The sequence below is a fragment of the Dreissena polymorpha genome, chromosome 13 (assembly GCF_020536995.1).
Source record: "Dreissena polymorpha isolate Duluth1 chromosome 13, UMN_Dpol_1.0, whole genome shotgun sequence".
Classification (NCBI taxonomy): domain Eukaryota; kingdom Metazoa; phylum Mollusca; class Bivalvia; order Myida; family Dreissenidae; genus Dreissena; species Dreissena polymorpha.
Window position 1 is genome coordinate 73,454,104 of NC_068367.1, and position 13,244 is coordinate 73,467,347.

At 34.3% G+C, this 13,244-nt stretch overlaps 1 protein-coding gene across 2 annotated transcripts in view; it reads right to left on the minus strand.

The window, feature by feature from the left end:
- Positions 1-13,244, minus strand: part of LOC127854905 (uncharacterized) — an 80,900-nt gene that overhangs the window by 32,147 nt on the left and 35,509 nt on the right. The window lies entirely within an intron of this gene.

A 13,244-nucleotide genomic window follows, 5' to 3' on the forward strand; every position in this document is an offset into this window, starting at 1 on the left:
TGAAGCAATATTTAGCAAATAATTTAAGAAATAATGAATGTTTAATAGCACAAAATAATAATTTTAAACTCGGCTGTATTACTTTGAAATGATTCCAAGACAATAATCATCCATTTAATCGATAAAAATAGAACATCGTCGAATTAAGGTGTCGGCGAATTTGGATTACGGTAGGTTTCCCATATTTGTTTTTCATAAAGTAAAAAAAAACAACATTTCTTGCTGCTGGGCTCATATGTTGGGGACAATAAAACATTTTATTTAACTATAAAAAGACCTGTCCCAGTCAGCAAAAATGGCGTATTTGATCGTATTTTCAATTACTGTTAAAATTCTTTTCCTGATTTATGCTTTATTCAAAGGTCAAAATGTTTTAAAAGCTCACAATCAATGAATCATACGTTATTAATAAAAAAAAAATTGGCAAATTTGCTAGATCTATCTTGCCGATTTGTGATGCAAAACAACCTAAACAGTAAACTTTAGCAACAGAAAATACGACCAAATTCGGGGTGTTAGTTTAAAACAAGGGACAAAATTGTCACAAAACCAGGTTTTCATTGTGAAAAAAAAATCTGATAAAGGGAGAAAACTCAAACTGAACTTTTGAAATGAACAAAAAAAATTAACCCCCTTTGTAAGTTTTTTTTTTTTTTAAATCTATTTTTAGTCGTGGCGACCTTGACATTGGAGATATTGACGTGATTCTTTCGTGGGACACACCGTCCCATGATGGTGAACAAATGTGCCAAATGATTTTAAAATCTCACAATGAATGACATAGTTATGGCCAGGACAAGCTCATTTATGGCCATTTTTGACCTTTGAACTCAAAGTGTGACCTTGACCTTGGAGATATCGACGTAATTATTTCGCGCGACACACCGTCCAATGATGGTGAACAAATGTGCCAAATGATTTTAAAATCTGACGATGAACGACATAGTTATGGCTCGGACAAGCTCATTTATGGCCATTTTTGACCTTTGAACTCAAAGTGTGACCTTGACCTTGGAGATATCGACGTAATTATTTCGCGCGACACACCGTCCAATGATGGTGAACAAATGTGCCAAATGATTTTAAAATCTGACAATGAACGACATAGTTATGGCCCGGACAAGCTTATTCCGCCAGCCCGCCAGCCAGCCAGCCCGCCAGCCAGCCAGCCAGCCCGCCCGCATTCGCCAATCTAATAACCAGTTTTTTCCTTCGGAAAACCTGGTTAAAAATAAAAACCCTACCTGATTGGTCTTGATGGTTCTTATATTCTTTATGTGATAAGGGCCCTCTGCGTGGAGACGCAATGCCTTCTTCCCACAAGACTGATAATTCAGGGTTGTCTTACAAACTTCTCAAATCGCTGTATCACAAGCTTCCACTTTTCTCAACCAGTTCACTACCCGCCCGTAGACTACAGCTGGGAATGGCCACCCAATATAAACTGTACGCTGAAGTTTCTTTATCTACCAACAGGCAAGTATCTCGTTGCCATTTTTCTCAACTTAAGTCTAAACACAGCTTCCCATTCGGCATCAAATATACGCAAAAAGTACTCAAATTGATTTAAATTGGCAGCAATCTTTAATCTTTAATCAGATGTAATTGTTTATTTAATCCTCTACGATGTACGATTTGTTTTCACATCAGTAATTTGTCTCGATGACCGGTGTTAATGCCGACTGCGTATGAATTTTTCAGGTCAATAACACGGCGATGTATTGATGCACAGTCTACAGCTGAAAGCGGTTAATATCTGGGACGGCATGTCAGGAAAAAAATCAATACCGATAATTCGCATTGTTCATTAATTAAGCAACTATTAATAACACTTGTCCTTTATGGATTTTCATGAAAGAAAAACCATAATAAAGAAAATTTTATTCTCTTTAATCTGATATATAAACAAGTTTGGAAAGAATTGGATGAAAAATTTGGACTTTATTGCATAAACACCATTTTCTCAATTCAAGGGGAGGTAATTCTGTACTTCATGGACCAATAATGCTCATTTTTTGTAGGGTTCGTGTCCTCATTGATATAAAGACACTGTGCAAATTTGGAAAGGATCGGACAAAAAATGTGGAAGATTTTTGAAAGTTTTCACAAAATAGGCAAAAACAAATAAACATGCAAAGTTCAACGAGCTCCTGCCGCCATGTTTTTTGACGAATCAAATTTCTTTGAACAACTTTTTCTGGGGAGCCTTCAAAGGTCATCCCTGTGAAATTTTTTGAAAATCTGATGAGCGGTTTCTGACAAGAAGATTTTTTAAGGTTTTTACCATATATGGTCATGGCGGCCATCTTGGTTATGTGATCAATTTTTTTTAACAATTCTTTTGTCCCATGACCTAGGGATGCTCCACATGAAATTTAGTTGAAATTGGCTCAATGGTTTAGTAGAAGAAAGTGTTTACAAATTGTTTACAGCCGGACGGACGGACGCCGGACGCTGAGTGATCACAATAGCTCACCCCGAGCTATCGCTCAGGTGAGCTAAAAATCAATACTAAATTTACCATGCATCTTGATGATACAGAGTATACATACCGACTGGCTAACTATTTCTACAATCCAGCGCACAAATCGGCTCTAATTTTTACGATAACCAGTCTCATAGTATGGCGAAAGACAATCAGCTGTTTATATTTTTTGTTTACGTTGTACGCAGAGAATTTACGTCATTTGCGTAAGTCCAGATTGGCTTGCATAAATGTACGCACGGAAATGATAAATTGAGCGTATCTTGATATTTCTAATGCGTATATTACGCTAATACGCAGCTTATCTAGAACGCTGCATTAGATCATGACAATGATGACAATGTATTTTATAACAGTGTTTTTTTTCTCACAATTTTGGGAATGGGGCCGGGTCCCTTTGAATTGGGAAAATTTGCGGCGTTTTGACTAAAATTGGGAAATTAGTAATGTTGTTGTTTTGCAAACAATGCTTCAAAATTGAGAATACAAGACTATGTTTTTTCAGTATTATGTTTACTAAGGTTGAACTTATATGGATGGAAGATGAACAAAATATTGAGATTTATTTTTTATTTTTTTATTTTACACCTACAATTTGGAATTTTTAGCTCCCATTTGGGAAAAATATATACTTTTCTATTGGGAATGGGGCCCCTTATCGGACCAGATTTCGAATGAAAAACCCCCACTGTATGACAATATATAATGTGTCATGAAAGGTAAAGCATGAGATTCTTCCATCTCTCCTTAGCTTTTAATCAAATCTGCTACTGGTCGCCTTTATTAACCCTGAAACCACTTTAACATGTATTTTGATGTAGTCCCTTAGAAAGTTAAATTTTATTGCAGACCTTTCTTACTAGTTTCAATTTTAAAAGGCTTCATTTCCAACCCATAGATACTGATGTTCAGCAAACAGCATAAAACCTGAACAGCCTGCAAGTTACTCGCAGCTGTTCTGGTTTTATGCTGATTGCACACAGCCATCTTCAGTTTGTTTATGATGTTGGAAAGGTTTAATTACATCCCCACTTCAGCATTGAGTAGTATTTGCTCTGTATTGTATCATCACTTGTATTCACGCTCTCTTAGCTACCCTTAACCAATGGCTTTCTGACATTATGTGGGGAATGCATTGACAACAAACTGATTACAAACTTATTTGAATGACAATGCAGACAAGAAGCAGCTGGAAACAATATGGATTTTCAAAGAATACAAAACAAGAAATTTGTGGTAGGGCACTTGATGCCCCCACATTCCACTTATATTTCAAAACTTTCTTATCGCCCAATTGGAGCAAAAAGGTACTATGTGACATTAAAATCAATATGAAATAGAACCTTTTAGCACAAATTGGGCACTACCCTTCTCAAAATAAAAAACACTTTTTAACAAAATACGCTTTAAAAAGTGTATTTTTTCTGCATTTTTACCGAAAAGTGTATTTTTTCTGCATTTTTTTCACAATTAAGTGCACTAAAGTGCATTTTTTCTGTATTTTCATTAGGGCTGTCACGATTCACCGGTATACCGGTATATCGCGGTGCATGTCGTGAAAAAAATCGCACCGCGGTACGGCGTTGCCGCACCGGTTTTTTTAATATTATTATATTAGCACAGATATAAATACATTACATAATTATTTTGATATAGATATCATTTTGAAAAATGTAGAAGCGATTCGAAAGGGCTAAATAAATAATCCGTTAATATTCAGGTCAAGCAAGCGGTTCCACTTGTAGATGTTTAACTTTCACGTTTAAAATACGGCGATGTATGGGTCCGTACCTTTTTTGGAATTAGGGACAGATTTCCTTTGCAAATAAGTTCATTATTATCCAAAAGATGTTTATTCTATTTCTCATTTTCGAACTTTAGTATATCGATCGTTCAAAGCATGGCACTTCCGAATCATGTTATCTTAAGATTCTGAATAAGTCGAGGAAGAGTCAGAACGCTACGGATTTTCAATACTGGGCCCGCTGACTCCGCATTTTGAACATGCCCTTGAAGCGTTCGATTTACACAGATCGTAGTCACAGCTATTGTAAACAACATGGCGGACATTTTAGAAAAAGACTCGAATAATAACAATGACTACTTCTATCAAGTTTATTACAGTTTCTTTTACAGTTTCTAGTCATACTATGATACCAGTGTTTTCTGATTATTGAGTTTAATAAAGTTTGTAAAACTTGTTATTCTGCTGTTTTCTTCACAGATACATATTCTGTAAAATATCGCGGTACGTACCGCGATACAGTGTTGCCGTACCACGATATACCGCGGTACGCTCACAGCGTATCGTGACAGCCCTAATTTTCATTATCTTTAAGTGTATTTTACTGTACTTTAAGTGTATCTTCTGTAGACAAAGTGCATCTTTTTATGCAATAAGTGCATTTTTTCAATGAAGTGCATTTTTTGTGCATATTAGTGTATCTTCTGATTTGCAAAAAAAAAATTCTTTCTGTACAAGTGTAGTTTTAGTGCATCTTCATAAAAAAGAGCAACACTATAGCAAATAACTGAAGTTAAAGGACAGAGATATAGTGTTTAATAGGAGAATTGTACTGTACTGTTCTTTTTTATCTTCACATAATGTTTATGGTCTTATTATTACAATTTGTCTGCTCATAAAATATGTGAATCAGTAGAGCAGCTTTTAAAGGGAAAAGTACAACTAAATCAGGCTGTGGGTAAATAATTAAAAATATTGAAAGTGTCAAAAAAATTATGTGGTCTTGCCAGTATCAATTATATCTTCACAACATAAAAAACAAGTATTTGAACTTTCTTACACTGATATTTAACCCCAATTCAATTAATGTCTACCACATTGACTATTAACATACATTTTAAAAGACAATTTAAATAATATTTATAATATTATATTTATTTCCTAACACCATTCAGTATGTTATATTGAAATATTCACAATTAAATATAATATGCTAAGTGTGCTGTGTATTATTCAATAAATATCAGATAAGATCAGGATCAGATAAGAGATCAATTAGCATCATAAACACTAATCCCTATCAGTGCTCCATCTAGCCAAAACAAAGGGGTGTTTATAGAATTTTGATTGGTTCTGGGACCATCTATTTGAAAACAAACCACTTTTGATTGGTTGGAGCACAGCAAGTTATTTGGAGCACAGGCAGTTATTTTTGTAAACAATTTGGTTTCAGCAACTTAAATTGAGCTAAATTTTTAGGTATAATTCAGCAACATTAATTCTAGTGTCAAATGTCTTGAAATTCTTTCAGCACATGAACTATTGTGTGATGAAAACAATGTGTATTTACTACAATGTGTTAATCAACAATAAGTTTGTTGAAAAGAAGATTCAAAGTGGGTGGTTAAAGTGATCAACAACTGCCGTTTTTGTTTTTTTGGAATGCTGAAGAACAGCTGTAACAGGTTTGTATTTTCATTTCTGCATCTCTTTTTAATTAAATTAATTATGATCATTATCATATTTATGTATTGTCACTGGGAAATGTAACTGGATGAGTAAATGTAATGCAATTTTAAGGAAAAAAACACCATTTGAATTATTATGGCTGTATTTTATGGTTATTGTCATCTTAAAATTTATTTATACCTATTTCTTGTCATTAATGAACAGATTTCTTTCCCCCATATTTAATCAGAACTTTAATATTTTATATTTGAAGGTTAAACCCCAAGGTGAAATTTACATTGATCGGAAGATCAATTGGACAGAATGTGCATCATCGCCTGCCAAAAAAGGGAGCAAAAAGGGGACTACCTGATGTATGGACATGTATACCAGGCCAACTTGAGGGGAACAGGAGTGGGAAACCGTGCCCTGTAGCTTGTCCTTGACCAAGAAAAGATGGATTTGTTGAGAGGTAAAACTATATAATAAAGGTTATTGCAATTCAAAGAAGTCACACTTCCGACCAGTCCACACAGCCAAAGGAGACCACATATATTAGTACATTTATTAACAGTATTTTCTATCAAACGTAATTTCTTTAAATTATTTATGAAAAGCGTTAAGTCACATGTGATCACAAGATTAAAATTGCAAAAATAAACAAACAAAAACAACAAGCCAACAAACTTGTTTTGATTTAAATTTATGATATTTATAGCAACTGTTGAACAAGATTACCATAACAGCAATATTTAACACTTACATTATAAAATATCTTTCAGGACCTGATCTCATATGAGATCATGCACGAGAAGCGCCTCGCAGACCATGACAGTAGTATTCAGACCTGATCAGCTGGTGAAGTGCTCTATAAAGGGTTGTTTATGAATGCATTCTTTGTAAGGAACAGTGTATAACAACAAATATAGTGACAGGGGCTAAGCTGCTAAATATTGTCAGCATGTATGCAGTGATTTTCTTTGGAAATTCAAAACAACCTGTACGTACTGGCTCTCAGAAGGGCATGTTTTAGCGCAATAATGAACAAAAAAAGGAAGATCTTAAAAATAAGGTATAGATTTATATAAATTTCATGAATACTGTTCATTTATCATTATATTAGGATCCAGAATATGATTGAATTAAATGTACTGCTTTTGTCCATATTAAAAAGGAATTAATGTAATATATAAAAATCTAGTAAATGATAGGGAAAACATTTCAGCTTAAGGAGGGGAAATCTTTAATATTTTTGAAGTGGAAACCACCTGTATTTGGCTGTTAATCAGTTACCAATAATCAGGGGGGAGAAAAATCACTGGTATGAGCTTGATATTTTCAATTGTTAATTCCAGATAGGCAATAGCCCGTTTGAATCCTCTCTTTTATGTAACATTTGTTTTTGTTTTTTAAGGTTTAACATTCTAATAAAAGTGTGTATTTATCTATTGAATTGTACTTTTTGTTTTTTATGTATGTGTTTACACTAACCTTTCATTTAAAGAATGAATGCTGACTTCAAAATGCTGGGATTTTTTTTTAAATTTGGTTAATTTTTAAGCATATTAATTTGAAGTGATGAAAAGTACACTTGAGCGTATAATGCGCTTAAAAAATTCACTTCCAACACTTCAAAAAGTGTATCATTTGTATGACTGAAAATGCACTCCAGTGTATTAATGCGCTTAAAAATTCACTTTTAATATTGTAAGGTGTATTATTTGTATGACCGGGAATGCACTCAAGTGTATTAATGCGCTTAAAAAAATTCACTTTCAATTTTGTAAGGTGTATTATTTGTATCAGTGGAAATGCACTCAAGTGTATTAATGCGCTTACAAAAATTCACTTTGAATACTCAATGAAGTGTATTATTTGTATGACTGGAAATGCACTCAAGTGTATTAATGCGCTTAAATAATTTGCTTTTAATTCTGTAATGTGTATTATTTGAATGACTGGAAATGCACTCAAGTGTATTAATGCGCTTTAAAAAATTTACTTTGACCATGAAGTGTATTATTTGTATGTCTTAAAATACACTCAAGTGTATAAATGCACTTAAAAATAAACTTAAGCGCACTTATTATCATAATAAACGCACTTAAGTGTATTATTTCGTGGAAAAAAAATACACTTAAATGTATAAACACACTAGTAAAAAGTGTTTTTTTTTAACAGATTAAAATGCACTTGTTAAGCAAAAAATACGGTGCCAATAACATGCGCATTAAATGCGCATTTAATGTGCATTTAATGCGCATTAAATGCGCATTTAGTGCACTTTTTCGAGAAGGGTATGTCAAACACATGCGGTTTAATGGCCATATTTGACCTTACGCCTCTTTAGTGTGACCTTGACCTTTGAGGAAGGGAGGCAGATGTTACACAGCTTATGGTGGTTGATATTTGTACCAAATTTATGTTTTAACCCATTTATGCCTAGTGGACTCTCTCATCCTTCTAAATTGGATCAATTTATTTCCAAAATGAGTAGAAGTATGTCTAGTATATTTATTTCTATATTTAAAATATTTTTTACAGAACTTCCGTTAAGCAAACAACGCAGACCCTAATGGGTCTACGCCGTTTGCCAAGGCCTTTTTTCCTAACGCTAGGCATAAATGGGTTAAAATCGAAATTTGATCAATATAGGGACAGTGTGATTGAACAGCCTCCTAAGAAGGGGTAAGACAAGGAATTCTGGTAATACACTGGTGATATTTCAAGTGTGATATTAGTCCTGGTTACAGAATGGATAGATTCAAGAAACAACATGGCATGAATTAATCAATCTGTTTATACCCTTATACTTGACACACATGCTATATAATTCTGACAGGTGTACCAGAATAAAAAAGATTAAGGAACAAAAACCACATGTATGCTTACACTTCCTATCTGAAAGTAATAGCTGATAAATGATCTGGTGTCATTTCAACAGCGCAAGCATCTTTGAGTGGGAAAGGCCATAAAATAACACTAGCATGCAAGTATAATTATTGGTGTATACACTGAAATTTTACTTCACACTAACATCATTGGCTTTCCTAAAACAAAATCACCTGAAATTCTCTGTTCAAAACCAGGTCAATAACTAAGTCAATCAACATAAACCTGCTGCAGTTCTTTTTTGAAAGCTGGCCCCTTATGATTTTACCAACTGCCAGAATACCCCCATCATGTCAGAAGTCAAAATACCAAGGATCCTGCAGCTGTTCTGACAGATATATCAGCCAGTAACTGGCCAAGAATACAGCAACATGTTCTCAACACAGATGGCCATTAAATATTGAAGTTTCTACATGCAAAACTGGCTGGGCAATCAACCTAGGAACCAGGGCACATTCCAACATTCCAAACATGTTCAGCTTTTGTTTTTTTAAGAAAATATACTGAACAGAGGGAGGTGTTTGGAGGACTGGAGATGAGTAATTTATTATGAGGTCCACTTTAGTAAAGATGTTGTAATTAGGGAAGGTTTGTGTGAATATACTTGTTCATAGAGAATATAAATATTATAAAGATCAAGTTTATCATGCAAGGCTTAGAATCATAATCTATTTATCCTATTATTTCCGCCCTTTTACCATTAATAATAATCAAATATTTTTTTACCATTTTCTTTTTTCTGTAGTTGACAAAAACAGTACAAGAAAGAACAAGAGCTGTCTCCAAAGGATGACATATGCCCCCCATAAACGCTTTGATAAAAATTATGAGTATTTTTCGAAACCTAAATGCATTTTTTTAAAACCTAAACGCGGACCCTAAGTTCAAGGTCAAAGGGGTCAAAATTTGTGTCCCTATGGAAAGGCCTTGTCCATATACACATGCATACCAAATATGAATGTTACATCTGAAGGGACATAGAAGTTATGCGCATTTTTCAAACCTAAACGCAAAGTGTGACGGACAGACGGACAGACAGACAGACAGTGCAATCACTATATGCTCTCCTTCTGGGGCATAAAAACACATCAGGCAGAAGACTTATGTTTTACACATAAAACTGTGTTACTGTATACAGAAAATGTGGAAATTAATGAATGACACAATACTTTTATAGGAAATTAATGTATTATACATATTAAAATACACAAATATACATGTATGTAAGATTATAGGTCAAAGAACAGACAGCTGTTTTTGTTTACATTTTACAAAATATTTATTACATATTGCAGGGTCTAAGTATTAACTTTATTTTGCCAAATTTTCAATACGCTAAACAGCTACTACATGTACAGCAGTCTGAATTTACCTCACTGAGATCATAAAACCAAGCAAAATATCTTTACATTAATAATGAAAACTCACTGCAAATTCAATGGTTTAAGCATTAATATGTTGCAGGGACCCAGCATTGTTCTGTTAATGCAGGTGCAAAGAGTGAAAGCGGTTTGATAGAGGATCTCCGTTTGATAGAGGATCTTGGGTGATAGTGTAATCTTTAAGTAATTAAGTAATAAGAGAACTTCCAGCATAACCTGATGAAGTATGATACAGGGAAGCATGCAAACAATAGACTTCAGTGGCTTGAATCATTCTCTAGTCTGTATAACACAAAACAAAGCAGTCTGTCTGGCCTCTTAGAGCACAGTGTAATTACAATCATTTTCATGCCTTTGTTCTTGTTCTCTACCATTTACTCATTGGTAATATGTTCCTGAGCATGTGTGTATGCCATGTTTATAATACTGGTAAACTAATATGACTGGGAAAGGGAACTTTATTGCATTATGAAGGAGATCTTTTTAAAGGTTCTAGATCATAATTTGCCAGTGAATAAAGCTCAAAACTTGTGACCTGTACATATACTGAGTAAATGGAATAATTATTATCAATTATCAAATCATTAAAATAAGTTACCCCTACAAATACTGATTTACTTAAATAATTATAATATAATCATCAAAATCATTCAAGCCAAAATGCATCATTTCTAAACTTGCACAGCCACCTCGATATTATACTTAATGGCCCTGAGGGTGAACATGTAATATATGACTGATTTGAGCCGTGCTCTGTGAAAAGGGGGTTTAATACATGTGCGTCAAGTGTTGTCCCAGATTAACCTGTGCAGTCCACACAGGCTATAATCAGGGAAGACACTTCCTGCCTTAACTTGATTTTTGCTAAGAAGAGACTTTCTTTAAACGAAAAATATCATAAAAGCGGAAAGTGTTGTCCCTGATTAGCCTGTGCAGACTGCACAGGCTTATCTGGGATGACACTTTATGCACGGCCCATATGATTGATATATAAAAAGCAGATAATACAGTTTTACATTCCAACCTAGATAAATAAGAGGATGTAAGTAATTATAGTCCTTACAGTACTACAGACTGGATTACAAATTATTGAATATGTAATTCCGAAATCCCAAGGCCACTTGAATTGGCAGAAAAGCAAGATGCCTGAGACTGGATTATTCAATGAGCAATTTTGATGTCTGGAATTCAGTTTTCTCAATATTTAGATCATGTCCAACATGTCAAGTGGGTCTGATAGTCCCTAATATTTAAATATTCTGCATTTAAATGAAATAAATATCATAAATAAGTAAGAATCAAACCAATGATGTGCATCTGTATCAAACAACACAATTTGGAACTGGATAGAAGCAATCAGCTGAAAGAAGGATACAACACATCTTGCTCTAATGTGTTCATTTCAAATTTCCTAAATACAGACAATTTCAGGACAGTTGCGCAATTTTCACTGCAAATGAATACTTCAACCACTTGCAAAAACATAGTATTTACCTGAGTATTCTTATGTTATTTAAACTAAATTTTACCGATTAAGCATCCAACTGCTGTTATTTATTTACCGCCAACATATAAAAAATATGATAATACATAGTCATTAAAAATATGTAATATAAAAATGATTAATTGTTGATTGGTAACGCATCCTTTTTTAAGTACAGCCCCTTTTAAGCAGCCAGTCAAGGGAAACAGCCAAATTGGCTGCTTAAGCGGGGTGGCCTCTTAAGAGGGGGTTGGGTCATTATATAGGGAGTCTGGAGTTGATGAGTCATGGCCAACTGTTCAATTTTTGTATAAACAAAATGGTAAATATGTGTACATGTACTTAACAATGTATAGACTTAAAATAATTTTATTTCTTCCTTTCTAAAATCAGCTATAAGACAACATTTTCATTCAAAAAAATATTCTATTCATCTTTCTAATCATCAGAATCAAGTCAATGAAAAAGAATCATTCTCATGATTCATTGTTTACACAATGCGCGTTGTACGGCCCCAATGCACTTAAGATGGGAACAGTTGTGAATCAGTTATGCGTGAATAACTCCCGTGTCACTATAAATCGATAATTTAATCGGTTTATTGCAGTTTTATGGCTTTGAATACCTACCACACGAATTGGTCCCGACAGTGATCTCCTTTACGATAAAATCATGGCCAGTTAAGAGACTGATAATAGCAACCGGGTGTAATCCTCCTGGTTATCGTGCTTTTCATGCATAATATTATAAAAACATTTTTTCATCTCGTAAAGGGTTTTATCAAAATTAATATTGAAATCATTGTAAATATAAAACAAATATAAATGTTTTGTTTTATTCCCAAATGAGAATAATAATTTGTAATCCGAAACACACTCCCGATTGTTTAATGTTAACGAGACGTTTACAAATTCTAGCATCGTCTATTTCCTTTGTCCCGACAAAAGGGCTCGAAAATTATGCACCAATGTACAATGTCACGCCATACCCATGGTTCGAAAGCATGCGTGTATTGATTTTTGGATAAAAACTTTGTAGCACAGAGAACATGTAGATCAGTTGATTTTGGTTAAAAGTTTTGTTGTTCTTTTTAACTCTTAATTAGCCGATAATTGTCATAAATGTGTGCTTGAAAAAGTGTGAGCTACAAATAATAAATTATAAATTAAGAATTTTCCTTTCCAGTAATAATAGGTGATATTCGCACGTGCGGAAACAAAAAGATAAAACGGTTGCATATTGCTTTTAACCCGATAACCCGATAATCCGCCGCTAATTAATTGCAATTTGCAAACTGGCTGTCAAATGTTTATCACACATCACGCTTCAGTACTACAGAGCCTAAACCGTAGACTGGAAGTACATATCGATTTTTTCGCCGTTGCGTCTGTGTAATTTTGCCAATGTACATGACTGACTTACTTGCGCGTGACCACTAATATGGGGGGAATTTAACATTTGGGATGCAAAATTGCTGGCTGCTGGCCGGAGAAACGGGGTTACCGCTTAAGAGGGGTGCATTATATAGTGTTTATCGACGGTCGCTGCACAGACCGGCCGCCTACACGGGGTGACCGGCGATGAGGGGTG